Source organism: Danio rerio, chromosome 4 (assembly GCF_052040795.2).
Source record: "Danio rerio strain M-AB ecotype USA chromosome 4, GRCz13ab, whole genome shotgun sequence".
NCBI lineage: Eukaryota > Metazoa > Chordata > Actinopteri > Cypriniformes > Danionidae > Danio > Danio rerio.
In genome coordinates, this window is record NC_141024.2 from 65,840,001 (window position 1) to 65,856,255 (window position 16,255).

General features: G+C 43.4%; 1 protein-coding gene and 18 non-coding genes across 19 annotated transcripts in view; 18 read left to right on the forward strand and 1 right to left on the reverse strand.

The window, feature by feature from the left end:
• LOC147845203 (uncharacterized) overlaps positions 1-16,255 on the reverse strand; it is a 449,333-nt gene that overhangs the window by 213,625 nt on the left and 219,453 nt on the right. The gene's annotated exons all lie outside the window — the stretch shown is intronic.
• On the forward strand, positions 615-696 carry trnal-uag (transfer RNA leucine (anticodon UAG)). The gene has a single exon. It is a non-coding gene; the product is annotated as a tRNA-Leu (tRNA).
• Positions 1,355-1,436, forward strand: trnal-aag (transfer RNA leucine (anticodon AAG)). Its single transcript has one exon. It is a non-coding gene; the product is annotated as a tRNA-Leu (tRNA).
• trnal-uag (transfer RNA leucine (anticodon UAG)) lies at positions 1,640-1,721 on the forward strand. The gene has a single exon. It is a non-coding gene; the product is annotated as a tRNA-Leu (tRNA).
• On the forward strand, positions 2,380-2,461 carry trnal-aag (transfer RNA leucine (anticodon AAG)). The gene has a single exon. It is a non-coding gene; the product is annotated as a tRNA-Leu (tRNA).
• Positions 2,665-2,746, forward strand: trnal-uag (transfer RNA leucine (anticodon UAG)). The gene has a single exon. It is a non-coding gene; the product is annotated as a tRNA-Leu (tRNA).
• On the forward strand, positions 3,407-3,488 carry trnal-aag (transfer RNA leucine (anticodon AAG)). Its single transcript has one exon. It is a non-coding gene; the product is annotated as a tRNA-Leu (tRNA).
• Positions 3,692-3,773, forward strand: trnal-uag (transfer RNA leucine (anticodon UAG)). Its single transcript has one exon. It is a non-coding gene; the product is annotated as a tRNA-Leu (tRNA).
• On the forward strand, positions 4,435-4,516 carry trnal-aag (transfer RNA leucine (anticodon AAG)). The gene has a single exon. It is a non-coding gene; the product is annotated as a tRNA-Leu (tRNA).
• trnal-uag (transfer RNA leucine (anticodon UAG)) lies at positions 4,720-4,801 on the forward strand. The gene has a single exon. It is a non-coding gene; the product is annotated as a tRNA-Leu (tRNA).
• trnal-aag (transfer RNA leucine (anticodon AAG)) lies at positions 5,465-5,546 on the forward strand. Its single transcript has one exon. It is a non-coding gene; the product is annotated as a tRNA-Leu (tRNA).
• Positions 5,750-5,831, forward strand: trnal-uag (transfer RNA leucine (anticodon UAG)). The gene has a single exon. It is a non-coding gene; the product is annotated as a tRNA-Leu (tRNA).
• Positions 6,493-6,574, forward strand: trnal-aag (transfer RNA leucine (anticodon AAG)). Its single transcript has one exon. It is a non-coding gene; the product is annotated as a tRNA-Leu (tRNA).
• trnal-uag (transfer RNA leucine (anticodon UAG)) lies at positions 6,778-6,859 on the forward strand. The gene has a single exon. It is a non-coding gene; the product is annotated as a tRNA-Leu (tRNA).
• Positions 7,525-7,606, forward strand: trnal-aag (transfer RNA leucine (anticodon AAG)). Its single transcript has one exon. It is a non-coding gene; the product is annotated as a tRNA-Leu (tRNA).
• Positions 7,810-7,891, forward strand: trnal-uag (transfer RNA leucine (anticodon UAG)). The gene has a single exon. It is a non-coding gene; the product is annotated as a tRNA-Leu (tRNA).
• trnal-aag (transfer RNA leucine (anticodon AAG)) lies at positions 8,553-8,634 on the forward strand. The gene has a single exon. It is a non-coding gene; the product is annotated as a tRNA-Leu (tRNA).
• Positions 8,838-8,919, forward strand: trnal-uag (transfer RNA leucine (anticodon UAG)). The gene has a single exon. It is a non-coding gene; the product is annotated as a tRNA-Leu (tRNA).
• trnal-aag (transfer RNA leucine (anticodon AAG)) lies at positions 9,580-9,663 on the forward strand. Its single transcript has one exon. It is a non-coding gene; the product is annotated as a tRNA-Leu (tRNA).

Genomic DNA, 16,255 nt, shown 5'->3' on the forward strand with positions numbered 1-16,255 from the left:
TAATAACAACAACAATGTGGGGTCTGCTGTGATGGAATCAGTAACTTTCACTCTTTTGTGAAATAACAGTTACCTTGTAATCAGGTTTAAATGCATCGCAGCTGGCTGCCGTTAGGAGAAGACTTCAAATGCCTTGAGTAGGGCTCAAATAGAGACAGAACTGTGGTTGACAGGAAGGTGGGAGTGCTTCCTAAGCTGGTATTAAGGAGCTCTTTTTCTTTGTGGAGGAGCTCCAGCAAGGCATGGCTAAATTGAATTGATTTCCCAGTGCTGTTGTGCTACTTGAAACAAGTTGGTGTCGAAACTGCTCAGGGAAAGCAGCTTTGTAAGGTAGTGTGGCCGAGCGGTCTAAGGCGCTGGATTAAGGCTCCAGTCTCTTCGGGGGCGTGGGTTTGAATCCCACCGATGCCAGGCAGCCCTTTTAGGATGCTTGAGAATGACCTCTCTGCTTGAGCAAACAGACTTGCGAAGAGATACTGCATGCTTCCGCTCACATCCAAATGTAGACTCCTTGGCCAAAGTTGAAGGGCTTCACTAGGAAGCTCTGCGTCCTCTCTGCTGTTCTGCTTCCGTAAAATTGGGCAGAAAAGGGACCACTGCATGAATTCATCGAGGGTAGCGTGACCGAGGGGTCTAAGGCGCTGGATTTAGGCTCCAGTCTCTTCGGGGGCGTGGGTTCGAATCCCACCGCTGCCAGATGTGGTTTTAAACACGGCCAAACTGCTTGAGTGTGTGAGCGTTCGCAGTGAACGCTGGAAGTGAGAGAGTAAATTTAAGTCGTCAACTAGTCAGTATAATGTGTTCTTTGAAACTCACGGCAGACTCGGTGTGACAGCAACACATCCCCAAGCTCGAATATGCTCAGGAGCAAGTGTCTTTCCCACAATTAGATTGCAGCATCTTAACAAAGTCTGCACTGGAAGTCTCTCTTTGCCATTGCTCCTTTTAGCAAGAGCACCCTATTGAAACAGGAACAGTAAAGATTCACAATTAGAGTAGTAATACTCTATAACTGGATTTGAATATAATAACAACAACAATGTGGGGTCTGCTGTGATGGAATCAGTAACTTTCACTCTTTTGTGAAATAACAGTTACCTTGTAATCAGGTTTAAATGCATCGCAGCTGGCTGCCGTTAGGAGAAGACTTCAAATGCCTTGAGTAGGGCTCAAATAGAGACAGAACTGTGGTTGACAGGAAGGTGGGAGTGCTTCCTAAGCTGGTATTAAGGAGGTCTCTTTCTTTGTGGAGGAGCTCCAGCTAGGCATGGCTAAATTGAACTGATTTCCCAGAGCTGTTGCGCTACTTGAAACAAGTTGGTGTCGAAACTGCTCAGGGAAAGCAGCTTTGTAAGGTAGCGTGGCCGAGTGGTCTAAGGCGCTGGATTAAGGCTCCAGTCTCTTCGGGGGCGTGGGTTCGAATCCCACCGCTGCCAGGCTGTCCTTTTAGGATGCTTGAGAATGACCTCTCTGCTTGAGCAAACAGACTTGCGAAGAGATACTGCATGCTTCCGCTCACATCCAAATGTAGACTCCTTGGCCAAAGTGGAAGGGCTTCACTAGGAAGCTCTGCGTCCTCTCTGCTGTTCTGCTTCCGTAAAATTGGGCAGAAAAGGGACCACTGCATGAATTCATCGAGGGTAGCGTGGCCGAGGGGTCTAAGGCGCTGGAATTAGGCTCCAGTCTCTTCGGGGGCGTGGGTTCGAATCCCACCGCTGCCAGATGTGGTTTTAAACACGGCCAAACTGCTTGAGTGTGTGAGCGTTCGCAGTGAACGCTGGAAGTGAGAGAGTAAATTTAAGTCGTCAACTAGTCAGTATAATGTGTTCTTTGAAACTCACGGCAGACTCGGTGTGACAGCAACACATCCCCAAGCTCGAATCTGCTCAGGAGCAAGTGTCTTTCCCACAATTAGATTGCAGCATCTTAACAAAGTCTGCACTGGAAGTCTCTCTTTGCCATTGCTCCTTTTAGCAAGAGCACCCTATTGAAACAGGAACAGTAAAGATTCACAATTAGAGTAGTAATACTCTATAACTGGATTTGAATATAATAACAACAACAATGTGGGGTCTGCTGTGATGGAATCAGTAACTTTCACTCTTTTGTGAAATAACAGTTACCTTGTAATCAGGTTTAAATGCATCGCAGCTGGCTGCCGTTAGGAGAAGACTTCAAATGCCTTGAGTAGGGCTCAAATAGAGACAGAACTGTGGTTGACAGGAAGGTGGGAGTGCTTCCTAAGCTGGTATTAAGGAGGTCTCTTTCTTTGTGGAGGAGCTCCAGCTAGGCATGGCTAAATTGAACTGATTTCCCAGAGCTGTTGCGCTACTTGAAACAAGTTGGTGTCGAAACTGCTCAGGGAAAGCAGCTTTGTAAGGTAGCGTGGCCGAGCGGTCTAAGGCGCTGGATTAAGGCTCCAGTCTCTTCGGGGTCGTGGGTTCGAATCCCACCGCTGCCAGGCAGTCCTTTTAGGATGCTTGAGAATGACCTCTCTGCTTGAGCAAACAGACTTGCGAAGAGATACTGCATGCTTCCGCTCACATCCAAATGTAGACTCCTTGGCCAAAGTTGAAGGGCTTCACTAGGAAGCTCTGCGTCCTCTCTGCTGTTCTGCTTCGGTAAAATTGGGCAGAAAAGGGACCACTGCATGAATTCATCGAGGGTAGCGTGGCCGAGGGGTCTAAGGCGCTGGATTTAGACTCCAGTCTCTTCGGGGGCGTGGGTTCGAATCCCACCGCTGCCAGATGTGGTTTTAAACACGGCCAAACTGCTTGAGTGTGTGAGCGTTCGCAGTGAACGCTGGAAGTGACAGAGTAAATTTAAGTCGTCAACTAGTCAGTATAATGTGTTCTTTGAAACTCACGGCAGACTCGGTGTGACAGCAACACATCCCCAAGCTCGAATCTGCTCAGGAGCAAGTGTCTTTCCCACAATTAGATTGCAGCATCTTAACAAAGTCTGCACTGGAAGTCTCTCTTTGCCATTGCTCCTTTTAGCAAGAGCACCCTATTGAAACAGGAACAGTAAAGATTCACAATTAGAGTAGTAATACTCTATAACTGGATTTGAATATAATAACAACAACAATGTGGGGTCTGCTGTGATGGAATCAGTAACTTTCACTCTTTTGTGAAATAACAGTTACCTTGTAATCAGGTGCTTAAATGCATCGCAGCTGGCTGTCGTAAGGAGAAGACTTTAAATGCCTTGAGGTGTGCTCAAATAGAGACAGAACTGTGGTTGACAGGAAGGCGGGAGTGCTTCCTAAGCTGGTATTAAGGAGGTCTCTTTCTTTGTGGAGGAGCTCCAGCTAGGCATGGCTAAATTAAACTGATTTCCCAGAGCTGTTGCGCTACTTGAAACAAGTTGGTGTCGAAACTGCTCAGGGAAAGCAGCTTTGTAAGGTAGCGTGGCCGAGCGGTCTAAGGTGCTGGATTAAGGCTCCAGTCTCTTCGGGGGCGTGGGTTCGAATCCCACCGCTGCCAGGCAGTCCTTTTAGGATGCTTGAGAATGACCTCTCTGCTTGAGCAAACAGACTTGCGAAGAGATACTGCATGCTTCCGCTCACATCCAAATGTAGACTCCTTGGCCAAAGTTGAAGGGCTTCACTAGGAAGCTCTGCGTCCTCTCTGCTGTTCTGCTTCCGCAAAATTGGGCAGAAAATGGACCACTGCATGAATTCATCGAGGGTAGCGTGGCCGAGGGGTCTAAGGCGCTGGATTTAGGCTCCAGTCTCTTCGGGGGCGTGGGTTCGAATCCCACCGCTGCCAGGTGTGGTTTTAAACAAGGCCAAACTGCTTGAGTGTGTGTGCATTCTCAGTGAACGCTGGAAGTGAGAGAGTACATTTAAGTTGGCAACTAGTCAGTATAATGTGTTCTTTGAATCTCACGGCAGACTCGTTGGTGTGACAGCAACACATCCCCAAGCTCGAATCTGCTCAGGAGCAAGTGTCTTTCCCACAATTAGATTGCAGCATCTTAACAAAGTCTGCACTGGAAGTCTCTCTTTGCCATTGCTCCTTTTAGCAAGAGCACCCTATTGAAACAGGAACAGTAAAGATTCACAATTAGAGTAGTAATACTCTATAACTGGATTTGAATATAATAACAACAACAATGTGGGGTCTGCTGTGATGGAATCAGTAACTTTTACTCTTTTGTGAAATAACAGTTACCTTGTAATCAGGTTTAAATGCATCGCAGCTGGCTGCCGTTAGGAGAAGACTTCAAATGCCTTGAGTAGGGCTCAAATAGAGACAGAACTGTGGTTGACAGGAAGGTGGGAGTGCTTCCTAAGCTGGTATTAAGGAGGTCTCTTTCTTTGTGGAGGAGCTCCAGCTAGGCATGGCTAAATTGAACTGATTTCCCAGAGCTGTTGCGCTACTTGAAACAAGTTGGTGTCGAAACTGCTCAGGGAAAGCAGCTTTGTAAGGTAGCGTGGCCGAGCGGTCTAAGGCGCTGGATTAAGGCTCCAGTCTCTTCGGGGTCGTGGGTTCGAATCCCACCGCTGCCAGGCAGTCCTTTTAGGATGCTTGAGAATGACCTCTCTGCTTGAGCAAACAGACTTGCGAAGAGATACTGCATGCTTCCGCTCACATCCAAATGTAGACTCCTTGGCCAAAGTTGAAGGGCTTCACTAGGAAGCTCTGCGTCCTCTCTGCTGTTCTGCTTCGGTAAAATTGGGCAGAAAAGGGACCACTGCATGAATTTATCGAGGGTAGCGTGGCCGAGGGGTCTAAGGCGCTGGAATTAGGCTCCAGTCTCTTCGGGGGCGTGGGTTCGAATCCCACCGCTGCCAGATGTGGTTTTAAACACGGCCAAACTGCTTGAGTGTGTGAGCGTTCGCAGTGAACGCTGGAAGTGACAGAGTAAATTTAAGTCGTCAACTAGTCAGTATAATGTGTTCTTTGAAACTCACGGCAGACTCGTTGGTGTGACAGCAACACATCCCCAAGCTCGAATCTGCTCAGGAGCAAGTGTCTTTCCCACAATTAGATTGCAGCATCTTAACAAAGTCTGCACTGGAAGTCTCTCTTTGCCATTGCTCCTTTTAGCAAGAGCACCCTATTGAAACAGGAACAGTAAAGATTCACAATTAGAGTAGTAATACTCTATAACTGGATTTGAATATAATAACAACAACAATGTGGGGTCTGCTGTGATGGAATCAGTAACTTTCACTCTTTTGTGAAATAACAGTTACCTTGTAATCAGGTGCTTAAATGCATCGCAGCTGGCTGTCGTAAGGAGAAGACTTTAAATGCCTTGAGGTGTGCTCAAATAGAGACAGAACTGTGGTTGACAGGAAGGCGGGAGTGCTTCCTAAGCTGGTATTAAGGAGGTCTCTTTCTTTGTGGAGGAGCTCCAGCTAGGCATGGCTAAATTGAACTGATTTCCCAGAGCTGTTGCGCTACTTGAAACAAGTTGGTGTCGAAACTGCTCAGGGAAAGCAGCTTTGTAAGGTAGCGTGGCCGAGCGGTCTAAGGTGCTGGATTAAGGCTCCAGTCTCTTCGGGGGCGTGGGTTCGAATCCCACCGCTGCCAGGCAGTCCTTTTAGGATGCTTGAGAATGACCTCTCTGCTTGAGCAAACAGACTTGCGAAGAGATACTGCATGCTTCCGCTCACATCCAAATGTAGACTCCTTGGCCAAAGTTGAAGGGCTTCACTAGGAAGCTCTGCGTCCTCTCTGCTGTTCTGCTTCCGTAAAATTGGGCAGAAAATGGACCACTGCATGAATTCATCGAGGGTAGCGTGGCCGAGGGGTCTAAGGCGCTGGATTTAGGCTCCAGTCTCTTCGGGGGCGTGGGTTCGAATCCCACCGCTGCCAGGTGTGGTTTTAAACAAGGCCAAACTGCTTGAGTGTGTGTGCATTCTCAGTGAACGCTGGAAGTGAGAGAGTACATTTAAGTTGGCAACTAGTCAGTATAATGTGTTCTTTGAATCTCACGGCAGACTCGTTGGTGTGACAGCAACACATCCCCAAGCTCGAATCTGCTCAGGAGCAAGTGTCTTTCCCACAATTAGATTGCAGCATCTTAACAAAGTCTGCACTGGAAGTCTCTCTTTGCCATTGCTCCTTTTAGCAAGAGCACCCTATTGAAACAGGAACAGTAAAGATTCACAATTAGAGTAGTAATACTCTATAACTGGATTTGAATATAATAACAACAACAATGTGGGGTCTGCTGTGATGGAATCAGTAACTTTCACTCTTTTGTGAAATAACAGTTACCTTGTAATCAGGTTTAAATGCATCGCAGCTGGCTGCCGTTAGGAGAAGACTTCAAATGCCTTGAGTAGGGCTCAAATAGAGACAGAACTGTGGTTGACAGGAAGGTGGGAGTGCTTCCTAAGCTGGTATTAAGGAGGTCTCTTTCTTTGTGGAGGAGCTCCAGCTAGGCATGGCTAAATTGAACTGATTTCCCAGAGCTGTTGCGCTACTTGAAACAAGTTGGTGTCGAAACTGCTCAGGGAAAGCAGCTTTGTAAGGTAGCGTGGCCGAGCGGTCTAAGGCGCTGGATTAAGGCTCCAGTCTCTTCGGGGTCGTGGGTTCGAATCCCACCGCTGCCAGGCAGTCCTTTTAGGATGCTTGAGAATGACCTCTCTGCTTGAGCAAACAGACTTGCGAAGAGATACTGCATGCTTCCGCTCACATCCAAATGTAGACTCCTTGGCCAAAGTTGAAGGGCTTCACTAGGAAGCTCTGCGTCCTCTCTGCTGTTCTGCTTCGGTAAAATTGGGCAGAAAAGGGACCACTGCATGAATTCATCGAGGGTAGCGTGGCCGAGGGGTCTAAGGCGCTGGATTTAGACTCCAGTCTCTTCGGGGGCGTGGGTTCGAATCCCACCGCTGCCAGGTGTGGTTTTAAACAAGGCCAAACTGCTTGAGTGTGTGTGAGCGTTCGCAGTGAACGCTGGAAGTGACAGAGTAAATTTAAGTCGTCAACTAGTCAGTATAATGTGTTCTTTGAAACTCACGGCAGACTCGTTGGTGTGACAGCAACACATCGCCAAGCTCGAATCTGCTCAGGAGCAAGTGTCTTTCCCACAATTAGATTGCAGCATCTTAACAAAGTCTGCACTGGAAGTCTCTCTTTGCCATTGCTCCTTTTAGCAAGAGTACCCTATTGAAACAGGAACAGTAAAGATTCACAATTAGAGTAGTAATACTCTATAACTGGATTTGAATATAATAACAACAACAATGTGGGGTCTGCTGTGATGGAATCAGTAACTTTCACTCTTTTGTGAAATAACAGTTACCTTGTAATCAGGTGCTTAAATGCATCGCAGCTAGCTGTCGTAAGGAGAAGACTTTAAATGCCTTGAGGTGTGCTCAAATAGAGACAGAACTGTGGTTGACAGGAAGGCGGGAGTGCTTCCTAAGCTGGTATTAAGGAGGTCTCTTTCTTTGTGGAGGAGCTCCAGCTAGGCATGGCTAAATTGAACTGATTTCCCAGAGCTGTTGCGCTACTTGAAACAAGTTGGTGTCGAAACTGCTCAGGGAAAGCAGCTTTGTAAGGTAGCGTGGCCGAGCGGTCTAAGGTGCTGGATTAAGGCTCCAGTCTCTTCGGGGGCGTGGGTTCGAATCCCACCGCTGCCAGGCAGTCCTTTTAGGATGCTTGAGAATGACCTCTCTGCTTGAGCAAACAGACTTGCGAAGAGATACTGCATGCTTCCGCTCACATCCAAATGTAGACTCCTTGGCCAAAGTTGAAGGGCTTCACTAGGAAGCTCTGCGTCCTCTCTGCTGTTCTGCTTCCGTAAAATTGGGCAGAAAATGGACCACTGCATGAATTCATCGAGGGTAGCGTGGCCGAGGGGTCTAAGGCGCTGGATTTAGGCTCCAGTCTCTTTGGGGGCGTGGGTTCGAATCCCACCGCTGCCAGGTGTGGTTTTAAACAAGGCCAAACTGCTTGAGTGTGTGTGCATTCTCAGTGAACGCTGGAAGTGAGAGAGTACATTTAAGTTGGCAACTAGTCAGTATAATGTGTTCTTTGAATCTCACGGCAGACTCGTTGGTGTGACAGCAACACATCCCCAAGCTCGAATCTGCTCAGGAGCAAGTGTCTTTCCCACAATTAGATTGCAGCATCTTAACAAAGTCTGCACTGGAAGTCTCTCTTTGCCATTGCTCCTTTTAGCAAGAGCACCCTATTGAAACAGGAACAGTAAAGATTCACAATTAGAGTAGTAATACTCTATAACTGGATTTGAATATAATAACAACAACAATGTGGGGTCTGCTGTGATGGAATCAGTAACTTTCACTCTTTTGTGAAATAACAGTTACCTTGTAATCAGGTTTAAATGCATCGCAGCTGGCTGCCGTTAGGAGAAGACTTCAAATGCCTTGAGTAGGGCTCAAATAGAGACAGAACTGTGGTTGACAGGAAGGTGGGAGTGCTTCCTAAGCTGGTATTAAGGAGCTCTTTTTCTTTGTGGAGGAGCTCCAGCAAGGCATGGCTAAATTGAATTGATTTCCCAGTGCTGTTGTGCTACTTGAAACAAGTTGGTGTCGAAACTGCTCAGGGAAAGCAGCTTTGTAAGGTAGTGTGGCCGAGCGGTCTAAGGCGCTGGATTAAGGCTCCAGTCTCTTCGGGGGCGTGGGTTTGAATCCCACCGCTGCCAGGCAGCCCTTTTAGGATGCTTGAGAATGACCTCTCTGCTTGAGCAAACAGACTTGCGAAGAGATACTGCATGCTTCCGCTCACATCCAAATGTAGACTCCTTGGCCAAAGTTGAAGGGCTTCACTAGGAAGCTCTGCGTCCTCTCTGCTGTTCTGCTTCCGTAAAATTGGGCAAAAAAGGGACCACTGCATGAATTCATCGAGGGTAGCGTGACCGAGGGGTCTAAGGCGCTGGATTTAGGCTCCAGTCTCTTCGGGGGCGTGGGTTCGAATCCCACCGCTGCCAGATGTGGTTTTAAACACGGCCAAACTGCTTGAGTGTGTGAGCGTTCTCAGTGAACGCTGGAAGTGAGAGAGTAAATTTAAGTCGTCAACTAGTCAGTATAATGTGTTCTTTGAAACTCACGGCAGACTCGGTGTGACAGCAACACATCCCCAAGCTCGAATCTGCTCAGGAGCAAGTGTCTTTCCCACAATTAGATTGCAGCATCTTAACAAAGTCTGCACTGGAAGTCTCTCTTTGCCATTGCTCCTTTTAGCAAGAGCACCCTATTGAAACAGGAACAGTAAAGATTCACAATTAGAGTAGTAATACTCTATAACTGGATTTGAATATAATAACAACAACAATGTGGGGTCTGCTGTGATGGAATCAGTAACTTTCACTCTTTTGTGAAATAACAGTTACCTTGTAATCAGGTGCTTAAATGCATCGCAGCTGGCTGCCGTAAGGAGAAGACTTTAAATGCCTTGAGGTGTTCTCAAATAGAGACAGAACTGTGGTTGACAGGAAGGCGGGAGTGCTTCCTAAGCTGGTATTAAGGAGGTCTCTTTCTTTGTGGAGGAGCTCCAGCTAGGCATGGCTAAATTGAACTGATTTCCCAGAGATGTTGTGCTACTTGAAACAAGTTGGTGTCGAAACTGCTCAGGGAAAGCAGCTTTGTGAGGTAGCGTGGCCGAGCGGTCTCTAAGGCGCTGGATTAAGGCTCCAGTCTCTTCGGGGGTGTGGGTTCGAATCCCACCGCTGCCAGGCAGTCCTTTTAGGATGCTTGAGAATGACCTCTCTGCTTGAGCAAACAGACTTGCGAAGAGATACTGCATGCTTCCGCTCACATCCAAATGTAGACTCCTTGGCCAAAGTTGAAGGGCTTCATCAGGAAGCTCTGCGTCCTCTCTGCTGTTCTGCTTCCGTAAAATTGGGCAGAAAAGGGACCACTGCATGAATTCATCGAGGGTAGCATGGCCGAGGGGTCTAAGGTGCTGGATTAAGGCTCCAGTCTCTTCGGGGCGTGGGTTCAAATCCCACCGCTGCCAGATGTGGTTTTAAACACGGCCAAACTGCTTGAGTGTGTGAGCGTTCGCAGTGAACGCTGGAAGTAAGAGAGTAAATTTAAGTCATCAACTAGTCAGTATAATGTGTTCTTTGAAACTCACGGCAGACTCGTTGGTGTGAGAGCAACACATCCCCAAGCTCGAATCTGCTCAGGAGCAAGTGTCTTTCCCACGATTAGAGTGCAGCATCTTAACAAAGTCTGCACTGGAAGTCTCTCTCTGCCATTGCTCCTTTTAGCAAGAGCACCCTATTGAAACAGGAACAGTAAAGATTCACAATTAGAGTAGTAATACTCTATAACTGGATTTGAATATAATAACAACAACAATGTGGGGTCTGCTGTGATGGAATCAGTAACTTTCACTCTTTTGTAAAATAACAGTTACCTTGTAATTAGGTGCTTAAATGCATCGCAGCTGGCTGCCGTAAGGAGAAGACTTTAAATGCCTTGAGGTGTGCTCAAATAGAGACAGAACTGTGGTTGACAGGAAGGTGGGAGTGCTTCCTAAGCTGGTATTAAGGAGGTCTCTTTCTTTGTGGAGGAGCTCCAGCTAGGCATGGCTAAATTGAACTGATTTCCCAGAGCTGTTGCGCTACTTGAAACAAGTTGGTGTCGAAACTGCTCAGGTAAAGCAGCTTTGTAAGGTAGCGTGGCCAAGCTGTCTAAGGCGCTGGATTAAGGCTCCAGTCTCTTCGGGGCGTGGGTTCGAATCCCACTGCTGCCAGGCAGTCCTTTTAGGATGCTTGAGAATGACCTCTCTGCTTGAGCAAACAGACTTGCAAAGAGATACTGCATGCTTCCACTCACATCCAAATGTAGACTCCTTGGCCAAAGTTGAAAGGCTTCACTAGGAAGCTCTGCGTCTTCTCTGCTGTTCTGCTTCCGTAAAATTAGGCAGAAAAGGGACCACTGCATGGATACATCTAGGGTAGCGTGGCCGAGGTGCTAATGTGCTGGATTTAGGCTCCAGTCTCTTCGGCGGTGTGGGTTTGAATCCCACCACTGCCAGATGTGGTTTTAAACAAGGCCAAACTGCTTGAGTGTGTGTGCATTCTCAGTGAACGCTGGAAGTGAGAGAGTACATTTAAGTTGGCAACTAGTCAGTATAATGTGTTCTTTGGAACTCATGGCAGACTCGTTGGTGTGACAGCAACACATCCCCAAGCTCGAATCTGCTCAGGAGCAAGTGTCTTTCTCACGATTAGATTGCAGCATCTTAAAGTCTGCACTGGAAGTCTCTCTCTGCCATTGCTCCTTTTAGCAAGAGCACCCTATTGAAACAGGAACAGTAAAGATTCACAATTACAGTAGTAATACAGTGGGGAATAAACCAGAGTCAAGAGATGCGTTGATTATGTGAGTCAGTGTTGGTATGACTTTCTGACACAGAAATGAAAATAGCCTCACCATTTACTTTCCTTCACTAAATAAGGTATAGTGATAAAAATGCTGGCTTACTTTGTGTTCCAGAAGACAGGAAATGTTTAAAACCACATGATGGAGAGTAAATGGTAAGCTCATTTTCATATTTAGGGTAAACATCCATTTCATGCTTGCCACTTCAAGCCTTTATACTAAAGTTCACTTTTTTGTTCTTTTTTGAAGACCTGATAGTGCTGAAAGAAGAGACACATCAATGGAATGAAATGGAAGAGAAACAACAAGAAATAACGACTGATGAAAAACCCACACTCACTAAAAAGACTTTATCACGTGGAAGATCTCGGAAATCCAAGTCTAGGTGTAATTACAGCTGTAAACAGAGTAGAAAGAGTTTCTGTCAAAAGCCAAACCTTGATGTTCACACTAGAAAGAAACCTTACACCTGCAAACAGTGTGGAAAAAAAGCTTCTATAATACAGGAAACTTAACAGTGCACATGAGAATTCACACTGGAGAGAGGCCGTACACATGCCAACAGTGTGGAAAAAGCTTCTATTCTACAGGAAACTTGGCAGTGCACAGAAGAATTCACTCTGGGGAGAGGCTCTACTCTTGCCCTCAGTGTGGAAAGAGTTGTAAGCAAAATGGCAATCTTGAAACCCACATGAGAACTCACAATGGAGAGAGAAGCTTTATTTGCACACAGTGTAGGAAATGTTTTTCTCAAAAACAAAACCTTACCATCCACATGAGGATTCACACTGGAGAGAAACCTTACACATGCACAGAGTGTGGTAAAAGTTTCCCACATACAGGCTCACTCAAACACCACATGATAAGTCACACCGGACAGAAGCCGTTTGCATGTGCTCATTGTGGAAAGAGCTTCACAACCAAAGCTAGCCTCATGAACCACATGAATGGTCACACTGGAACCACATGTGATCATTGTGGAAAGAGTGCAAAGACTCCATTAAGCAACACATGAAGACTCACTTAGGAGAGCGTTTTCGATGCAGTGAGTGTGGAAATGTCTTTAAACATAAAAGAAGCCTCATCAATCACATGAAGCTTCACAATGGAGAGAAAAAATGAGGCCTTGTCCAGCGGAGCTTAAGGCTTTCCCGGGATAGCATCTCGGGACAAGTGTAAACTCTTGAATACATCTCAAGTTACTGGAATGAAACCCTTTGAACCTGAAGATTTAAACACAATAACTGAAGAGGGGTGAAGATGTACCAGATTGTGAGAGTTTCTACAGGGCTGCAATGAAGCAAAATAACTCTATATGTGTTTCAAGTTATTATGAACTGAGAACCAAATTTGTGCACATTGCACACTGCAATCAAATGATCGGCTCTGAAAAGAGAATTAGAAAGATTAGGGAGGAGAAAATGTTTGGGGAGATGCAGAGAAAACTGTCCTACACCCTTAGATTGTGTTTTTGATCGTTCACACTGTTTGATTTTTACTCCCTTGAACAAACAGATTTGCCTCCAATTTTGGGCTTTTGTCTGCAGTTTCACAAAACTTGTTGGTGAATAAAAGTTGGCCGGTGTGAACTTGCAGTGACAGTGAGAGACTGATGCAGACTCCATAAAGCCCTGTTCAGACTACACAATGCCATTTGCCAGTTACCACAGATCAGATTTGTGTCAGATTATGAGATTTTGACTTGATCAAATCTTGATGAGTTGTGGGTAACAAATGAAGACTTTGGTTTCAAAACACAACACATTTATTTTGATGGACTGATTTTAGAAAATAAAAAAGTTTTCCTCATGAAGACAATTAAACTTTCTGTAAACAACTGGTTACCTTTGAAGAGATGTTCATGTGAAAACTCCCACATTACTAAAATAAATCTGTGTATGGGAAGCCCAGTATCTCTATTGTGAATGAGAATATGAGTGATTTGTTAGCTTACATGCTAATTCCAGTACTCAACAGAGACTACTGAAGCACTTCAGCTATCCGTTTATTCAAATTCTATATATATATATATATATATATATATATATATATATATATATATATATATATATATATATATATATATTTATATATATATATATATATATATATATATATATATATATATATATATATATATATATATATAATTTGAATGAACAGATAGCTGAAGTGCTTCAGTAATCTGATACTGGGTTTCCCACCTAACATTGCTGTTAGTAATAGTAGTCACACACACATGTATATATATATATATATATATATATATATATATATATATATATATATATATATATATATATATATATATATATATACACACACATATGTGTGTGTGTGACTACTATTACTAACAGCAATGTTAGGTGGGCAAAATAAAACTGAAAAATGATAGTTTTTTTTAAACTAGTATGGGTCTATAAATCTCATTGTCACCCTTTAAAAGGTTTAAAAACCAACATTTATAAATTTATATATTTATGAATGAAGAATTTTTTGCAAAGCATAAACGGTTATTAACTACTTAATGCTGTGTACAATTTTCTTTAGTCACATTAAATTTAACTTGTTTACTGCAAAAAGGGTTTACATGGATATTGACATGAGACATGAATATATGCAATTATAGAAAACATGCTCAGTGTTTTCAATATGACTTTCACAAAATTGACAAGTTCTCCTTATTATCAACTTTTAGTCTCAGGAATTCTTTTGATGGATACACATCATTAATCATTTAAACTGAAGTTCTTTAATTTTGGGGAGAATTGAATTTAATTCCTGTGAATTAAAATCTTTAAAAATAAATGAGGTCTGAGCTGATTAGGATGAAGCCTTTGAATAAGAATATTCCTTTAAAACTTATTATTACATTTTGGATCTCTAAAAAATAAAGATGGAAGAGAGAACATTACAGAATAGTGTGAAAGAAAACCTCTGATCAATACTGTGATGTTTTTAGGGATAATATTAATTATTGTTTTAAACTCTTTAGGGTGACAAGCAAAACCCTGTTTAAAGAATGGGTTGAATAATTTTAATTTAGCAAAAAGATTGTCATTTCAAGTGAAAAAATCAAATGTGATTATAATCTATTTGAACAAGTTACACAGCGTAAACCTCTGCTTGAGGACTCTTAACAGTAAACTGAAGGAAGCCTGTGTTATGGTTTAACTGGTGTCCGTGTTAACTGAGGCTCCCTTTCACTTGTGTAAACTATGCATGTTTGCAGATTGGCAGATTCGTCACTTTTTCACAGTAACATGCCCATACCAAATAAAGATTCTTATTACTTGGTGTCATTGTATCATTGTTGATTTAATATTTGTGTGGCAGAACAGCATTAACCAAAATTGATTTAAAGAAATAATTATAATTGACATCAACTGGATTCGAACCCAAGTCAAAAGGTTCTGAAATCGGTTTTGGTATCTTATCAGTCAACATGTGCCGTGCTTGAATTGTTTCCATGTACTTGCATTTACATGTTTCTATGCACTCTCACGCTGATATTTTCTTAGAATAGCTCTAATATGTTTTATCACAGTTAGTCAAACCGTGATTTTTATAGTTGTAGACTTGTGGAAACCTGTCAACGAAGTCACACACAAGCTGGATATTGTTAATATTTTCCAGTGTGTGTGTTACATTCCGGTTCACTACCAGTGTGTGGTACATTCTACGTCACTTCCGGGGTGTGGTACATTCCCTTTCCAAAGGGAATCTGTAATTGTAAATTTGTTCAGTGTTTTGCGTCATGTTAATTTGTTTTCTAAAATGTAAATTTGTTTCGTCCTTGGTAAAATTGTTTTTCCTATGTAATTGTGTCTGATGATAAGTAAAGATGTTTTTTAAAATGTAAATTTGTCTCGAGCTTTGTAAAGGTGTTTCAAACTTTGTAATGTTGTTTTGCACTTCCCGGCCACCGTACAAGAGTGCTAGTTAGAAAAACAAAGACTCAAATGATCAACTTAATTATTGAAGCATAAAAATGTCTTCATTTTCTTGTCAGCTTAGTCCCTATATTAATCCGGGGTCACCACAGCGGAATGAACCGCCAACTTATCCAGCAAGTTTTTACACAGCGGATGCCCTTCCAGCTGCAACCCATCTCTGGGAAACATCCACACACACACATTTACACACACACTTATACACTATGGACAATTTAGCCTATCCAATTCACCTGTACCGCATGTCTTTGGACTGTGGGGGAAACCGGAGCACTCGGATTAAACCCACGCGAATGCAGGGAGAACATGCAAACTCCACACAGAAACGCCAACTGAACCGAGGCTCGAACCAGCGACCTTCTTTCTGTGAGGGGACAGCACTACCTACTGCGCCACTGCTTCGACCAGCATAAAAATGTACATAAATAAATCACAATTTTAATGGACAAATAAATAGATATGCTTAAATTGTGTTTTTAAAAGTAATTTAATTAAGCAATAAAACAAAAACATTTAAAATGTATAAATAAATAGACACTTTTATTACTGTATTATTATTTAATCCATGTTTTAAAGGCTGATTTATCAAACAGTAAAAATTGTATTAATAAATCACAAAACACATTTTAAACAGCTTTTTAAATAAGCATTTGGCAAATGCTTTTCTCCCTATTTGCTGTTTGGTTTTCTTTTTCTTTTGCCACATGCTTTACTCAAATTGAAAATAAATCGAGTTAAAAAATGGCTTGATCTGCTGTAATGAGCTATTGTTTTCCTCTGTTAGGAAAAAAAGACAGTTAACAGTTTTATCTAGATTAAATGACCTTGGTGATAAAGATTTTCTTGGAGATATAAAACAAAATGAACTTCGTATTTTGCCATCAGAGTTGGATTACTATTATACAGAGAAAGCTAAAGGAGCTTTACAATCTAGAGTGAAATGGATAGAGGAGGGGGAGAAAAATTCTTCATACTTTTT